This window comes from Centroberyx gerrardi, chromosome 23 (genome assembly GCF_048128805.1).
Source record: "Centroberyx gerrardi isolate f3 chromosome 23, fCenGer3.hap1.cur.20231027, whole genome shotgun sequence".
Taxonomy (NCBI): Eukaryota; Metazoa; Chordata; class Actinopteri; order Beryciformes; family Berycidae; genus Centroberyx; species Centroberyx gerrardi.
Window position 1 is genome coordinate 24,614,792 of NC_136019.1, and position 17,843 is coordinate 24,632,634.

At 45.9% G+C, this 17,843-nt stretch overlaps 1 pseudogene; it reads right to left on the minus strand.

Moving 5' to 3' along the window:
- Positions 1–877: 877 nt before the first annotated feature.
- Positions 878–965, minus strand: LOC144538021 (U6 spliceosomal RNA; annotated as a pseudogene).
- Between the last annotated feature and the right edge of the window lie 16,878 nt (positions 966–17,843).

The window sequence follows — 17,843 nt, forward strand, 5'->3', positions numbered from 1 at the left end:
GTCCTGATGGCTGGCTAGGATATCAGCATGTCCTGAAGCTGGCCACGGCCCTGCTGGAAGAATGGAGCCTTCAGGGGCTTTCTGACAGGAGGGTAGACAAACTCGTCGCACTCTGGAATCGCCTGCCAGACGGCGACAAGCGTCGAGTTGTCTACCCTCCCAGACACCGGGAGAGGCAGCCTAGGGGGCGGTTCAAGGCAGAGAAGGGGAAGGACACCTCCTGTCCTGGGAAGGAGAGTCTCCAACGGTAAGACTCATTTCAAATATTGCCATTTCCTCTAATAAAGCTGCTGTATATTAACCCACACTGTCCTCTCCGTGGCTGTCTTTCAGCTGCCTTCTCGGACTGAACTCGGGCCGGGCGTCAGTCACCTGGTGGAGGCCATTTGCAGCCAGCTCTGCCGTCTCCACCCTGCAGCCAGAAACCAGAAATACACCATTAAATAGGAATTTAATGCTCCAAACTTGTTATTACTCTTTATATGATACATACACACTCAGATGAAGCTTGTATATGAGCAGTGGACATTTTAATTTCTGCTGTCATCATTGTATTTGGGACCACGAAGCTCAGGCTGTCCCAGCCTCTCTGATGACCACATATCATCAACATAGTCAGACCAGTCTGCAGGCTTCAGAGATGTGCATCGTACAATACAGCTCTAAACCATCATATTTAGTAAGAGCTTTCACTGTTCTCCCTTCATTACTACATCGTTTACTAAGACCCCACACTGTTCTGCGGTTAAACCGACCCCTGAAGCTCTGCTCTGTCCTCGGCCCGGCCGGGGATCGAACCGCCAACCTTCTGCTCTGCGCTGGATACACGGGAGCGGAACCCCCCTTCCCTCTCTTTTTTTCTCTTCCCCCCACAGAGAAGAATGGGCAGTATATCTACACTAGGGGCCATGCTAATCTTCTCTGTATCAATCCAATGTTATCATACGTACTGCCTGGGCAAGTACATTTCAACCCCCCACGTTGCCTGCTACTTAATCCCCCCCGGGCAGAAGGGGCCCCTTTACGCGGAGCAACAGCTGAGGTGCTTTTTCACTAGGCGCCACCCATTAGCGTCTGCGGGGAGAAGCTCTTTCTGCTGTAGACCTCTGCTTAGATGAGTTTAGTTTGAAATGGCAACTTCTTCCGGTATGTTTGTGAATTTGACAAAGTGGGCAAGACCAGAGTGGCACAGACACTGGAAGAGGGGCCGGAGCCCAGCTTGGCTTCCAAGCCTGAGCCTGCACTCGGGCCCTAAGTCCAGCCCATCCCCTCCCAGGACACGCCCTAGGCCTGCTCTGAGCGAGGCCCCTCTGCCTACATCCCAGGCTTTCCCCTTAGGCTTGGGGGGGAGGGGACTTTGCAAGCAACCCTTTCACCTTGAAAAGTGCACAGCCACAAGTTTTTGCATGTAAATCTTCCTTTGCTACTGCGAAAGACCTGCAAATAGGACAAAGCACGTAAACCTGAGCACAGAGAAGCTTCCCACCTTTTCAGGCTGCTGAGATGGCCAGGGCAAGTGTCCTTGACAGATTACCAGATAGTTCAGGTCATTTTTCAGGGGGCAAGGAGACAGAGGAAGTTAAGCACGTTTGGCAAAGCGGTTACGCTGAGTAAGTTTCAAAGGTTCGGAGACAGTCCAGGGAACCTTTTTGTACGTCTTCACCAGTTACTGAGCTGGTCAAAGTGAGCCTCATTCACAGGTTGTTGAAGTGGTCACGGTAGGCGTTTCTCACAGGCATTCCCACGACACTGCCATCTCCGGAAGCCGCTGCACTCTTCGGGTTCTCGTCCGCCGTGTTACAGTGTTGTGGGGAACGGTTGGGAGCTGGCCGCTGCACTCTTCCGGTTCTCGTCCGTCGTGCCACGGGGAACGCTTTGCGAGCTGGCTGCTTGGGAAAAGATGGAGCGCTTCACGGATTTGCGTGTCATCCTTTCGCCTAGTATGGCGCCTTCCTCTCTGTGCCGTCTTACTTTGTCCTACTTTGACAGTCACGTCCTGTTCGCTTGTCCCGCCTCTAGTCTCCCGCCGTTGGTCTGTCTTACTTTTTTGGAAAATCTTGCAACGTTTCATTGGCCTGTCTTACTTTCGGCCAGCGCTCTTCCCATTGGCTCTGGTGACGTCAGCCGCCCCGCTATTGGCTACTCGGTCCCCACAGTGCGGAGTCCATCATTCTTGTGTTTTGATTTCACACCGCCGACATCTCCGTCAACCTCGAGACATAAGTTGAAGTTCAAATATATCTAAACCATAAAGTCGAGTAATGAACAATATATCTCACTGTTGGACATGAGGGAAAAAACAGGTCGAAATATGTGTGTGTTTCGCCATAGCGTCGCTTCGCGGTAACTAATGCTAATGCTTTAATGCTATTTTAAACTCTTAAATCATGAAAACCATTGTGTGTAAATGACGATGTACTGGCCATGTTTTTGACGGTGTTTAATGAGCATTTTGTAGAGGTTACGGACAAATAGGTCAGGGTACTAAAGTATAATCCGTTTTCCCGAGCATCCCGAGCATCTATAAAGTCACCAGCCGAGGTCCCCATCACCCACCGTGAAGGTTATAACATTGACATGGTTTTAAATAATAATATTAATAATAATAATCATCACATTTGAATATGATGAGGAACTTTTTTAAAAATCAAGTGTCTTGCAGACAAAATTGGGCCACATTGCAAATCTCTATATCATATTAGGCCAAGTGAAGTAGCTGCCATGTTGCTTTCAACTATCCTTTCCTGTTTTTTTTAATCTCAACCTCCCAACTTGGTTCGGTTTCCTCCTCGCTGCCCTGTGCGTTGAGGCCCTCCAGACTGGGCCGCTATGGGCCCGACCACACTTCACGGTGAGTGGGGTGGTCCTCCTCACCGCTGGGCCTGTGCCTGGATCACCCGAGCTGGGTGATTTAGCTGTTCAGTGCTGATACTAAACCCTTCAACCGCATCCTCCATGCCATGTCTGATGTCCGGGGGGGGTCTCTGCCGAGTCAGTGACCCCGGCTGAGGCACATACTACCCATGTACACAGACACATACACCTTTTCAAGTTGGGAATGCAGACCAGTGAAAAGCCATAGGTTGTGAGGTCTGGCTGGCTAGGCTAGTGGTATTGCATGTAACTACGCATTCACAAAGATTATCTACCAGGGGGCAATGAAAAATAGATTAGACCACACCCTGACATAAAGAGAGGCCATGTCAGACCCTGTAACAAGACCTTAGTTTTTGTCAATTTGAAAAGGGCTAAAGGGTTACAGGTTTATGGACAAAGCTGACCAATATTGGGATAATATAGTCGTGCAATACTGAACTTCAACAAATATCCGCTTCATGAAAATTGGGATTAATAAAGTACAACCATACCATACCATTTATGACCTGGATGTTTGGAAGTCCACACAATAAAACAAAGGAATTGTATTAATGTCTGTGTTGTATTTGTTTAACTAGGGGTTATAGGATGATTCTGACAGCATTGTCACCCTTACATTCCTCAAACAGTTGGTGGTTTACTTAGAATATAATAGTAGGCAACTTTTGCCAAATCAGATTTGCCACTGGAGTCTACAGCATCTGAAAATATACCATAAACATGCACCAGACTTTGTGGAAGTTTAGATACTGTAACCAAAGCCTATCTAGAGACTAAATCATCTCTGCTGTAACCCTCAACATTTGCTATTCACAATGGGCCTCATTCACAAAACTTTTCTTAAATTGTTCTTACTTTTGTTCTTAAGAAACATGCCTATGCAAAACCAACGTGGGATTCATGAAGCATGCGCAGAGCCTCGATTTTTGCGTATTCCAGGTGTATCTGATGATGAATGCCACTTGTTCCTTAATTGGATGCGCGTGCCTGTTGATGCTGATTAGCATAGGTAGACGCCCTGGCAACTCCATAAAAGGTCTGCTGTCTGAAGGGTCGTGCGCAAATGGGAAGCATTACTGGAGTGGTGGAGAATGGCAAACAGACCCAAGAAGAAAAATTCAAACTCTGAAATAGAAGTGTTGTATTCGGGAGTGAGACAAAAAAAAAAACAAACTTTTTAAAAGTGTAAGCGGTGGAGTGACAGCAACTGAGAAAGAAAACATGGCAAGAAATTACTGATGCTGTCAATGCTGCAACATCAGAAACACACACCTTGAATTAAATTAAAAAGAAACGGTTTGACTTACAGTTAGAATCTAAAAAGCGAGGGCGATAGTCTAACTCCAAATAGATGCAGTTTATTAGCTTCAGGCGGAGGGCAGGGCGCTGTCAAAAGGATTGGGGGAATAATATGGAGACTGCGCTGTCAGATGTCCAGTCATCAGCGGAGTTGGACACTGGTTTAATTCAAGCAGCATCTCCATCTGATGGTAAGCTCAGACTTTAGGCTTTATAATAATATTGATGGTTTTGACTGTAGCCCTTGACAGGAGCTTTCTTCCTGCGGTGTCCAAACTCATCCAACAGCCTTCCAGCTCAGTATGCTGTGCTCGCTCTGTGGCGGAGCGAGTGCACGTATGATAATTATATGATCTCTGCTGAGGGGTCTGAAGGTTTATCAGGTGTGTCATTATCAATGTGGTCAAGGCATCTCTATCACCTAGAGACAAACTAGTTAGTCTTGAGACTCTGGTTAATTTAACTTCCATTCAGTCCAATATGCGCCGTGCGTCTCCAGCAGTACCTGCTCAAGACGCACAACACCCTGCTGTTCTGCAGCACCAACGAGTCGTGGATCCCTCCTGGACAGCTGGAAACCACATGTAGGAGGTTTAGGTTTGGCGTCACAAATTAATTGAATGTTTATGGTGTGTTATTGTTATTGATTAAAATTGGGAAAGCATTTGGAGACGGTGCTTTGATGTGCACAGTCTATTGCTCCTGTGGTAAGATAAGATAGAACTTTATTGATCAATAAATAATATAATAATATAATATTATAATATATATACGATACTAATTAATCACTCATGTTTCCAATTGAATAGAATTGCCTATGAATTTGTTCATATCGGCCTAGCTTTGTTAATATGGTTATTATCACCAGGCTTACAAATGGCCTGAAACACATTTTGTTGTTGATATGAGGTCTGGGACTGCTTTAATAGATTTCCCTTAAAGAATAAGGCATTTTAAGCAGAAACCACTTCATGCGTAATGCCCCACGCATGTTTCCAAACACACGTAGATTTTGATCGTACCAATGAACAAATTCAGGTAAGAAAAAAAATGATGAATGCCGAAATGTTCGTGGAAACGTTCATAAGTACACTTTAAGATCAAATCTGATCGTACGCACGTTTCGTGAATGAGGCCCAATGTGTGAATGCTTGCATGTTGCTCCTTATTCTGTGGCGTCTGCTGCACCAACAATATAATGGCAGTACATATTTGTATTGTGCACCAGGAAGACAGAAATAACATCTAAAGTGTGGAAATGTTCAGGAGGGTAAACAATGTACTTTTACAAAAGTGATTCATGCATTCATACACATCACCTAGTACAATCCGGGAATGTCAGTGTTTAGAAGTAATCTTGATCAGAAAGATCATACATGGAAAAGTCAAGACTTGTGTACAAATTATTTTATTAACAATATACAGTAGTGGGCCCTGATAGGTTCTCTCTGGGGACTTTAAAAACATGAACACATGGTGCACACCAAAACCTGCCGGGGGCACCTTGTGGTGTTGCAGTTTGAACTGAACGAAACTGTCAAAATTAGAGTGGCTGCCTAATAATAAAAAAAATCTACTTGAGGGCAGTCAATACATCCTCCGTTACTGTCTCCGCGAAACAGCTATTACTTCCATCACAGCTTCCTGGAAAGGCCCAGGCTGTCTGTTGACTACACTGCCAAATAAATTCCCCAAATCCGGGTATTTGGTACTGAATAGCATTTCAGCATTTTGCTGCTCCTCCAGAGTGTCAAATGGGTTGGTGCCAAATGTTGACACCCGTGTCAGACTTGACCCCCTCTCTTGGTGATATAGGTCAGCAGAGAATGTTAAATTAACTTTTTGTATAAAGTTTATTGTGAAAACAGTTGGTTGTTAAAAAAAAAAACACATGCACCTATGCACACAAAATATTAGCCAAATTAGATGAAGGAGTAGGCCACTCTCGCTAAAGAATATAACATCGGGAAGTCATCCGACGTTTGAAAAGGCAGGGCAGTTGTTACGTGGTTAAGAAAATTTTGGCACAGTATGACAATACACTTGCTATTGTAACATTACATTAGGATATGATGTTCGGACAAATTCTGTTGTTGTACTGTAATTCATTGTTAACGTTACAGTATCAGTATTTATTGTTTAAGCCTATCTACTTGCATGGAGACAAGTCTTCTGTCTTCATTCCTGCGTGCGTCTCTGATTCTATTGGCCGTCAGGCTACTGTAATTCCACAGTATAGTATTGTTGGCAGCCTATGTTATTTAACATCCAATTGATGTTGATGGGTCACAGACACCAGAAAGTCATGGCATGCAAAGGATATGCAACTAAATACTAAACATGAGCTAATTTTGGCTTGTCATGACAGAGTATGAATACTTATGTAAATCAGATAATTCAGTTTTTAATTTTTCCTAAATTTGCAAAAATAAAAAATTACTTTTTGCTTTGTCATTATGGGGTATTGTGTGTAGATTGATAACAAAAATATAAATGTAATCCATTTTAAATTAAGTCTATAACACAACAAAGTGTGGAAGAAGTGAAGGGGTCTGAATACTTTCCGGATGCACTGTACATAGACATGATCTACTTATTTTAGAATTAAAAATGCTCACTGGGAGCTGCATGAGCTATACAAGGGCAGGGAGAGCTGCGAGGTGACGCGAGGGGAGAGGGCATCCTCGCAGCGAGCTCCCAGCGAGCTAAATATGAGTCAGCTCCTACTGCCAAAATTGGCCAAGTGAAATTTATTTTCGTGTTGTGGAGAAAACTGCAAAACTGGATCAAATACCTTGAACTGTGACAATTCCAAGCATCAACAAACCGCTGCAGTCCGATACTGGCAACCTGACAGGTCAGGTTTGAGACACAGTATCGTACTGTGGTGTCCTCCATATCTAAAACCTCACTAGATATTTCACAGGCTTTTTCATAATGCAACATTAGATTGAGGAGTGTGTCATAAGTGATATTAGTGGCATAGCTAACCTATTGTTCATTTTGTGATAAAAGCACCAAATTTGGTACATATATAGCTTAATATATGTGGAAGAAATCTGGATATTGGGCCATTGCAGATTGGCATTCTGATGACCATGGCATCGCTGGCAGCCATTTTCCAAAATGGCTGCCAGCAGTTACTGGCATAGAACACTTTGGCCACCTCCAAGCTGCTGTTTCCATGTTTTCAGCACCACAAATATTATTTACATACAAGTTAAAGTGAAAAATATGTTTTATTACAATGTAAGGCAATAATAAATGAAAGAAAATGCAACAAAATGGTGAGATTGTCTCTACATGTTATAGTGATAACTGGATTAAAACGTAGCAGTAGCGAGTACAGTTACATATTAACATAGGCCATGTAACAATGTTCAGTGAATGTACTGAAGCCATTAACTATGCTACTTAAGTTATTTGAAAATACCAGTGTAATTGCTGTATACTTTGAACCATTCTATGAACACATCTTGATCATGTTAATTGTTCGTCACGGCAAGACAACTTGCCATGGACCATGGCATGGCACTTTAATGTTTGAGTAAATGAGAGATCTTAGAGTCAGCTGGCACATTCTCCCTCACAGAAGCAGAGGTCTGTGCACTGAAGTGCAGCCTTCTTGCACCTGCAGCGCTTTCTGCAACCACTCTTGCAGCCACAAGAGATCAGCTCGTGGCAGGATTTTGATGCTTGTGGCAACGTCGTCCAGTGGGGCTCATTCCTTCTGTCTTCACCCACCCCCAGTCAGTTGGTGATGGCAGCACAGGGTCTGGTAGCAGTGTCTTCCCCCAGATGTGACCACCCTGGTAGACTGCTCTCTTGACATGTTCCACCAGAGCAGCTCCAGTAGGCGGGATTTGCTGCGCCGAGTTTTTCCGTGGAAAGAGCTTCCGTCTTGCATGATCCACCTTGGTGCAGGTGCTTGTTCTGTCAAAGAGAAGTATGACAAACCTCTCAATAATGTTCATTGCGTCATCTGGGATCTCCTTTGGTCCATTTGCCAGCATCAGTAGTGCATCTGTCAGTTCCGGCAGTGACTTCCATGTTGACCATGCTGCCTTCTTTCCATGTCCAGCAAAGCTGGATACAGTGTCGCAGCCTGTCAAAGCATGGAACATTGGAAGGGCACATGACATCTCTGGTCTGAGGCACGCAGCTATTTGGTGGGCTGCCAGGTAGCGAAAGCTCTTGCCAGTTCCGAATGCTAGCCACAGTTCACATCCAGCTGGTAGTTGACTTATGGCAAACACAGCCAAGACCACAACATCAGTGTCAACAGTGCGAATGAGCATCTGGTGGTGGCCATGCTGTGCAGCGTGTGATACATGCAGTAGCATACGACTATCAGCTTCTTCATGGCTGCATGGGGCCAGGGTGTGGAGATCCTGCAGTAGCTGTATGCTGAGCACCCCCTTCCCATCAGTGAGGACAACTCCCTTGTCTTCCTCACAGAACGCCTGAAGGAGGACCTTGGACAGGAAACTGAATAGTTCTGTCTTGTTGCTGTCAACCCGCAGAAAGTTCTGCCAGTTTCCTGGTATGGCAGCCTTCCCAACCACACGTCTCCTTACACCCTTTCCGCGCTTGGCTCTTGCTGTGCCTTTCAGGGAGTCATCCTTGTAAGTATCCCAAACGAGGTCCACACGTGACACACTGCGCAGCTGAGAAGAGATATATGGGATGAATACCTGCTGGGCATATTCATCAAATGTCTTGGCACCTGCTGGCTTCATCATCTGAATGATGGCAGCTCCATCAAGAACTACACAGGTAGCATCAGGGGCTTTAGTCTGAGCTGGTGACAGGTCCTCCAGGCATGTCAGAAGATCACTCTTGGTCCCAAGTCGTAATCTTCCTCCATCGGAGAGCGCTGGTGGCCATGCTTGGTTCTCATGCTGAAAGAAGTCTTCCAGGTTTCCATCTCTCGTTTGACAGCTAATGTAGAGTCGTGAGAACAGCTCGACATCACTTTTCATTGATGTCAGCTGCTGCTTCTCCTTACTTGTCGTCTTTGTCGTTGAGCCAACAAACAGTTTCAACCGGTTGCGGTGGATTGTGTCATCAATGGGCTTTGTTCTCTCCACAAGACATTCCTTTGTGAATGCTTGGAACTGTTGTTGGCCAATCTTCTGTGCCTTCTTAACAGTCTCCACTGTCGATGGATCCGCAATCTCTTTGCTGTCAAGGACAAGCAGGTCTTCGCTCTCCTCTTCGAATGGGTTGCCCAGTTCTTCCATTACATTGACGAGTGAGCAGACATCTTTCCTAAATGCTTTCTGCACACTTGCTGTCTGGTCATGGTGGAGCACCTCATCTCGTCTTCCCATGAGCTGGTGTGCATCTTCAAAGTCCTCAATCAGTGCTGCAACCTCAGGGCCAGCTACCATCCACCGCCGGAGGGCACTAGGGTTGTCTGTAAGACCTACTGCCCCTCCATCACTCTTGATATAAGCATTATTCTGCTCATGTGCTTGATCGATGGGGATTGCCGAGAAGACCCGGTTGGTCTTCTGAATGGTGAAATTGCCAGCATTAAATTCTCTGGCAACATCTGGGTGTCTTGTTGGTAGTTCAGTCATGTCACGGAGATGAACTGGGATCCAGCGGGCATAATTGGTATGGTCCAGAGCAAAGAACCAGGGGACAAGTTCTGTCAGAGCATCGAGGTACATTCTGAAGGAGGACTGCCGCAGGGATCGCACATAGACCAGTAAACACAGCTCCAATGCCACGACTGTTGCCCAGTACTGGAATTGAGGGCAGCTCTCTTCCCTCTTTGAGCACCATTCGTCAAACCCCAAAGGCTCATCTTCTGTATCTGTGTCACGGTTATTGTAGGCCCGATACTGTAGGATGTATAATGCAGCCGCTGTGACTTCGTGGGCACGTCTGGTGTGAACAACATGTGCTGCACGCAAGAAGGAGTCGGCAGTGCCTGCTGTTGTGATCTCCGCTTGTACCAGTGCTTCAACCCAGCCACTGCCTTGCAACCAATCACCCAGGGTCTTCAGAGCTGCCATCTCTATGTGCAGGCTGCCAAACATCACAACAAACTTGTCTTCCCCATACATCTCTGGCCACTTCCACTGGATCTGCTTGGCAATGGCGTACAAGGGTTGATCAAATGTTACTACTGGTGTCTGCCCAGCATTCAGATGTTGAACAGCCTTTCTGACCACGTCCATCGAGTGTTTGATCATTGCCACCGTGTGGGCACTCTCGTGGAACAGGGCGAGTAGGGCACTTGGGCAGATGACTTTTCTTCCAGCAGGCTGGTGACTTGCATGGTATGCAGCCCAGGACATGTTGTCCACACTCTGATTCACAGAGTTCTCTTCATCATCAGATGCAAGTGCAAGAATCTTCGGACATTTTCTAGCCAGCAGTACTCTTCCTTGATGTTCTGGTCAGAGTTCTCCCTGCTCAGAGATGCCACGGTGCTAGGTGGTACAGGTGCCTTCGTGGTGCTACTGACACCTGGTGGAACTTCTGTGTAGTAGCTTGGCAAATGGCCCACTGTCTTTTGGCCTGCAGAACCTCCAACAATCACAATGCTGCGGTCAACTCCTTGACCTGCAAAGGCAGGGTGTTGAAGGAGTGAGATACCTGTGCCATGGAAGGACTCCTTTGAGGTAGTTGAGCTAGGGTTATGGTCAATATTATCAACCGCAGCAGTTGTGAAGACGTCACCACGCATCTTAGGAGGGCAGACCACCTGTTCCTTGTGGAACTGCTGGATGACAGTTTCTCCTAGCTGGGCTGACAGACAAAGCACACGGTCATACGTGATACTGACACCCACATGTGAAAGCCGGTCCACAAGTTCCCTCTTCCTGGTTTGGGCATGGACCATCAGGCCTATATACATCGGTACAGGTGTTTCCTGAGCAGTGCTGTGTCTGACGTTGGCAGATGTTGTGGGTCCTTCAAGCCGCCTGTGCTTGACGCTGTTAAATTTTAGCAGTTGTGCGATGGTTAGGGCTGCTGACGTCACTGGATATTCACTCTGGTCTCTGATGCTTGGACCTTCAAGGACCATGTTTACCAGTGCCAGCAGTAGGTTCGGCACAGAGTCTCTTTGGCAGCCTTCATGGAACCCAGGAAGGGTTTCAGCTCATCAAACATGTGGCGACGCACAATGTTCGCAGCACAGCCCAGATACACGGCATCACTGTCACTGTCCCATTCACATGCCTTGGTCAGAGCTGCACCAATGTCATCAGAGAATGCGAGAAGGACATCCCGCCCCTGGGTCTGAGCTTGCAGGTCTGGGATCTGAGCCAAGAGTCTTTCCTTCAATCTTGTAGTGTTCACTCTAGCATCGAACTTAATGCCAAGCTGCTCCATCCTCGACCTGTACAGATGAGCCAGATCAGCCAGCTTGAAGACTGGTGCAGTGCTGTCATCAAGGCGTGCTTCCTCAATGACAACTTCAGCAAAAGCGATTCCTGATAGCACTTTTTCCTCGTCGGTTCCCCGCATTTCTTGAGTTTTGTGTTTTCTGGCACGGTTGTAGAGGCCCACCAAGCATTTATTGTGATATTTGGATTCAAGTGCAACCATATCTCCTGCACTAAGTCGAGCCAGCAGTTCTGTGTCCTCTAAGAGCTCTGCACATGTCCGAACTCGGTTGTCTAGCTGAAACGTTGCTGCCTCATGTAAACCATCAGTGCCAGCGGCTTGCAACAGAAAAAACAGAGTGCTTCCTGTGCTGGTTTCTCAGTGCTGGAAGTACGTCCCCTGGTGCGTTTACTTGGGCCTGCAATGGTGTCATCATCGCCTGTACTGCTAGATTTCTTCAGAGCTCTCTTCTCGGCCCGTTGAACCTTTGTCTTGTTGAAGGCCAGCCTGCACGATTGATGCCACCGAGCTTTGCTGACAACCAGAGCAGCTTCAAGCCCCTCACCTTCATCTAGTTTCTCTATCTCTATATTTCGGGGTAGTTCATTCAGTTCATTCATTTTCAGGAGACTTTCAGCTAACGACGTGTATGCGCTCCCAGCTTCTTTCCTCTTCGTCAGCATTGGGTCGGTCAGCGTCTCATTACGGTCTTGTTGGCAGATGACCCATAGTGCCCAGTTTATCGTGTTTGCAGGCTGTGATTTAGAAGATGTCGAGGGTGTTGGACACCCTGTATCTTTTAGCAGAAACCTTTTTGACATAGTCAATTAGTCACCACCACCACCACCATCTTGATTATTATGTGACCTGCAATAAACACCACAGATTCAGTACAACATTAGTCAGAAAGAACGTCTTATATTTTAGAACTAATAAATTCTACTAGAACAACTAGTACTACTCTTTCTGGTCAAAGTGTTTTTACCGTTTACTGGCGCCTCTATCGGGGCTAATCGGACTAGGTAGCTGGCTTAGCTAGCTAGCTCTATGCTAACGTCCGCCTATATAGCTTGCTAGTAGTAAATAGCTATAGTCCTTCTCTCGTTTTAACGTTAAAACGAGAGAAGGACCGGTTCGGGGCTAATCAAGCTATAGCTATTTAGCCGGACTAGGTAGCTGGCTTAGCTAGCTAGCTCAATACTAACGTCCGCCTAGCTTGCTAGTTAGCCTGGCTAGCTAACGTCAATATGGCTAGCCTAGTTCGCACCGTCCGTGCGGGTCGGGGGGGGTGATCTTCGAAGAATGGTTTATGTCCGTTATTGCATGTGGGTCCAATGGGATAGGAAAGTTTGACCAACCGCTGGTGGCCATTTTGAAAAATGGCTGCCACGGCCACCAGGGTGTGAGTTTGTGATGGCCCAATATCCAGTTTTGTTCCCAATATATCTATCAACACATCTGCCAAATTTGGTGCTTTTATCACAAAATGTTGTGATATGTTGAGCTATGCCGCCCCACTATATTGGGTTACATGAATGAAACTTATCAAAAGCAGGGGTTTGAGTGAGTGTCTGTCATGACAAATAAGAATTTATAATTAACAGAGCAAATTGCTCTGAGTCTTTGTCATTGAAAGAGGTAATAACAGACCTATCTACTTTACAGTGTATTACTGCTGGATACGATCTTCATGGAGCTTGACTCCCACAGGCATACATCATGATTGTCCCACTGGCCAACAATTTGAACAGACATGAGTGTAATATTAATTTAGGTTAAGATCTGTCATTATACACATGTGAATGAAATAATATAAAGGCAAGAAATACTGTTTGATGTGTAGAAAAGCTTTTTTTTAAGTACCCTTGTCGACTTCGTCTGCAGATATGGTGGCTTGTCTTGGCTAAACCTGTACTCTGACAGTTTGTCTTGAACATAGAGTGACAGGTAAAACTCTCCTCCATGGTCCACTCCGAGCTGATCCCAAAGGCCATACGTAAGAACAGCATTCCTGCTTAAACAGTGAAAAGGGAAAAAAAAGAACTTAACCAGACAGTTTTAGCTGGTTCATTCTGTCCTGAGGCAGTGTCTCAACTTCCACATCCTATCACAAGTAAATAAGATAAACTACACATTTTATTTGATTAATCATCTGCCTGTAGCTGCATACAGTGCTGCTTGAGAGTATGTGAACCCTTTTGGAATAGTCTGTTTTTCACATATTTCAGGCATAAATCTTTTTTTTTTTTTTTTTTAAGATTTATTTCTGATTTTTCCCCCGTTTTCTCCCAATTCGCTGGCCAATTATACCCTATTCTATTTCAATTACCCGTGTACTGCCGACCTCCGCCGCTTGCGCAACCTGGGGAGTCCCACCCGAACCCTCCCTCAGAGCAGCTAGCCCAATGTGCTTCTCTCATTGCGACATCCTACTCCCATCAGAAAGACCTGGATTCGATCCAGGTCCCCGGTGGGCAACTTACGATGCCAAACACATCGGATATTACCGCTGCACCACCACGCCGCCTCAGGCATAAATCTTTATTATATCTTCATCTAAGATACATTTTTTGATAAAGCATGACATGATTAAAGGAAAAATAGTTTGAATATATTGGGGTTGTTTACTAAATACAATGACTAAACATGAAATATCCTGGTTTGCATTAGTATGTTAGATTAGTAGGGGTTCCTCACATGTACAGCTCACTACAGGTCCTTCCACAGTATTTCAATGTTGTTTGGGTACCAGCGTCAACCCAGACCATCTAAACTGCTGCATCACTTCTCATTTAGCCACTATGATGTACATCTACTTGTATATTTAGGATAGTCATCTTGCTGCAAGATTCAAGTCAAGTCAAGTTTATTTATTTATATAGCCCTTTATCACAAGCATGTCTCAGAGGGCTTTACAGAGAATGTGTCTAGCTAGGTCTAACTAAACACAATCAGTGGTAAACAAAATTTTGTAGGACAGCATAATGAAAAACACAAGGTAGGTAAGAGCAGATTTAGCGAGACAAACAATCTACCTATTCTATATAGCCTAACCTACCCGGCACCCCAGCCTTAGACCCTAAATGCACACAAGGAAAAACTCCCAGGAAAAAATTTGGAAGAAACCTTGGGCGGCCTGAGGCAGATAGGGATCCCCCCCTGGGACGGCTTAGCATGCAATAGGTGCCGGGCAAAACATTGACAGAGTCATGGGCAACAATGATGACAAGAGAAAACAGAGAAAGACAAAAGAAGGGGAGGAGCATGCGGCGGTGAGGGGGGGCTGAGGCCAGCAGTAAAGGAGCGAGGGCAGCAGTCGTAAATCAGCGTCCAGGAGGGAGCAGCGGAAAGGAAGAGCAAGGCAGCACTGACGACGAAGAGCCAGGGTAGCACCCATCACTGCCAGGTAGAACACTGACCTGGAGTCAGAGAGGAGGAGAGAGAGGAAGCCGCGTACACACACACAACACACCCAGACACACACACATGTAAAGAAGAAGGGGGGAAACAGCTGCAAACAGAACACACAGGGTCAGAGACACAAAAGGGGGCAGCAGCATCAGGGATGAGGGAAGGGACCGAGGCCGGCGCTGACGACCACTGGACTGCACCGGAGTCTGAAAGGGGGAGAGAGTAAGGGGAGAAGCAGCAGCAGCAGAACACAAGACAGACACGTTGGGTGGGAGCAGGTCCAAGGCCGGCGCCGACGACCGGCCGGAGCAACACCTGTCCACTGGCAGGTGGAGCACTGGACCGGAGTCTGAGGAAGGGGAGAGAAGCAGCTGCACACAGAACACACGGAGTCAGAGCACATCGGGTGGGAGCGGCAGCAGGGATGGGACTAAGGCATGCACTGGCGACCACTGCACTGCACCGGAGTCTGAGAAAGGGGGGAGAGACAGGTACACACAAAGACAACGAACACACGGAGAGAGAGAGATCCAGGTGGGAGCAGCGTCAGGGATGAGACTAAGGCCAGCACCGAAGACCATCAGGGTCAGAGGAATCTGAGAAAGGGACGAGAAAACCAGCCGCGCACACACACACACACACACACAGAGAGCTGTGCAGAAGCAGCACAAGACCCAGACGTATTTGGGCACAGACACGCTCATACAGACAGCAGATAGGAAGTGATTAGACACAGTGTAGCCAGAGGGCATCCCTATGCTTATGTTCCCAGCGGCAAATTTCTATATAAATACTGTCTAGGCTAGGGTAAGAGAGAAGACTGTGACAAGCCCAGGCCAGCGGTGCTAAGGTAGGTCGTATGATTGCGAGAAATGAGTCTAGATTTGAAGATTTCGACAGAATTAGCTTCCCTGACTGTAAGAGGTAGCTGGTTCCAGAGATAGGGAGCTCGGTAGGAGAAAGCTCTACTGCCTGCTGATTTTTTCTTGATTCTAGGGACAGTAAGGTAGCCAGTGTCCTGCGAACGGAGGGCACGAGATGGAATATAAGGGATGATGAGGTCGGATAGATATGATGGTGCAAGCCCATGTAACGATTTATAAGCTAACAGAAGCACCTTAAAGTCAGATCTGGCTTGAATTGGGAGCCAGTGAAGGGAGGTTAGGATAGGAGTAATGTGGTCAAATTTTCTAGTTCTGGTTAGTATTCTGGCAGCAGCATTTTGCACAAGTTGTAGTTTTTTAATACTACAGTTAGGTAGGCCAGAGAGTAAAACATTACAATAATCGAGTCTTGATGAAACAAAAGCGTGTATTAAGGTTAATTTTCGAGATATTACGAAGATGGAAAAATGCTATCTTAGTGATTTCCTTAATGTGAGCATCGAATGAGAGAGCTGAGTCGAACGTAACGCCAAGGTTTTTAACTGTGGGACTCTGGGTAATTAAGCAATCCCCAAAATTTAGAGTAAGGTCTGAAACAAGAGGTAGTTGGGTTTTTGGGCCAACAACTAGCATCTCAGTTTTGTTGGCGTTTAGTCGCAAGAAGTTTAGTGACATCCAATTGGTGACAGCGATTAGGCATAATTCTAGGTTTGAAAGTTGTAAGCGGTCGTCAGGTCTAATTGGTATGTAAATTTGAGTATCGTCCACGTAACAGTGAAATTTAATACCATAACTGCGGAAGATTTCACCAAGAGGTAGCATGTAAATGGAGAAAAGCAAAGGTCCGAGCACGGAGCCCTGCGGTACGCCAAAGTTAACTTTAGAGTAATCAGATATATTATTTTTATGTGAGACACAATGCGTTCTGTCAGATAGGTAGGAATTTAGCCAGGAAAGCCAGAGTCGCGGATGCCAACGTAGCTCGCTAGGCGGTTTAAGAGAATATTATGATCGACTGTATCAAATGCCGCACTCAAATCAAGTAAGATAAGAACAGAAGAAGAATCGGAATCTGAGGCGAGGAGTAGGTCGTTTACCACTTTTGTGAGAGCAGTCTCAGTGCTATGTAGAGACCTAAAACCAGATTGAAAGGGTTTGAAGAGACTATTACACGAGAGGTAGTCAGTTAGTTGGGTAGAAACTATTCTTTCCAAGACTTTAGAGAGGAAGGGGAGATTGGAGATTGGTCTAAAGTTATTAAGATCATCAGGATCAAGGTTGGATTTTTTGAGCAGAGGTTTAATTATGGCTGATTTGAAGGACGAGGGCACAATGCCAGAGGAGAGAGAGGTGTTAATGATATTGAGTAGGGAGGGGCCTAATATTGGGAGAAGTTCCTTAACCAATTTAGCAGGAAGAGGGTCAGATAAGCTGGTTGTGGATTTAGAGGAAAGTACTAATTTAGAGAAGGTGTCTAAGGAGACAGTCTCAAATTGCGAGAGTACGGCGGTGGTCTCTATTGCGGCTAATGCATGATTAGGAGAGGGATCAACGCCCTCGGTGGGTAAAGAATTGCTAATTTCATCTCTAATAGAGTCAATTTTGTGATTGAAGAAATTAAGAAAGTCATTCGCGGTAAATTGAGAGCTCGCTACAGGGGAGGGTTTGCAAGTAAGTTTTGCTACCGTGTCAAATAGAAACTTCGGGTTATTTTTATTAGTGTTAATAAGATCTGAGTAGTAGGAGGCCCTAGCGGCGGAGAGCGTACGCTTGTAAGTCAATAGGCTATCGCTCCAAGCTAGTCGAAAGACCTCGAGTTTGGATAACCGCCATTTGCGTTCTAGCTTTCTACACGCCTATTTTTGTGCACGAGTTTCATCAGTGAACCAGGGCGACGGTTTCTTTAGACGGCGGGTTTTTATGAGTAGGGGCGCAACAGAGTCAAGCGAGTCAGTTAGAATAGAGTTGAAGTTATCCGTGAACTCGTCGAGGGAACCAATTCGTTCAGGGAGAGAGGCAAGAGTT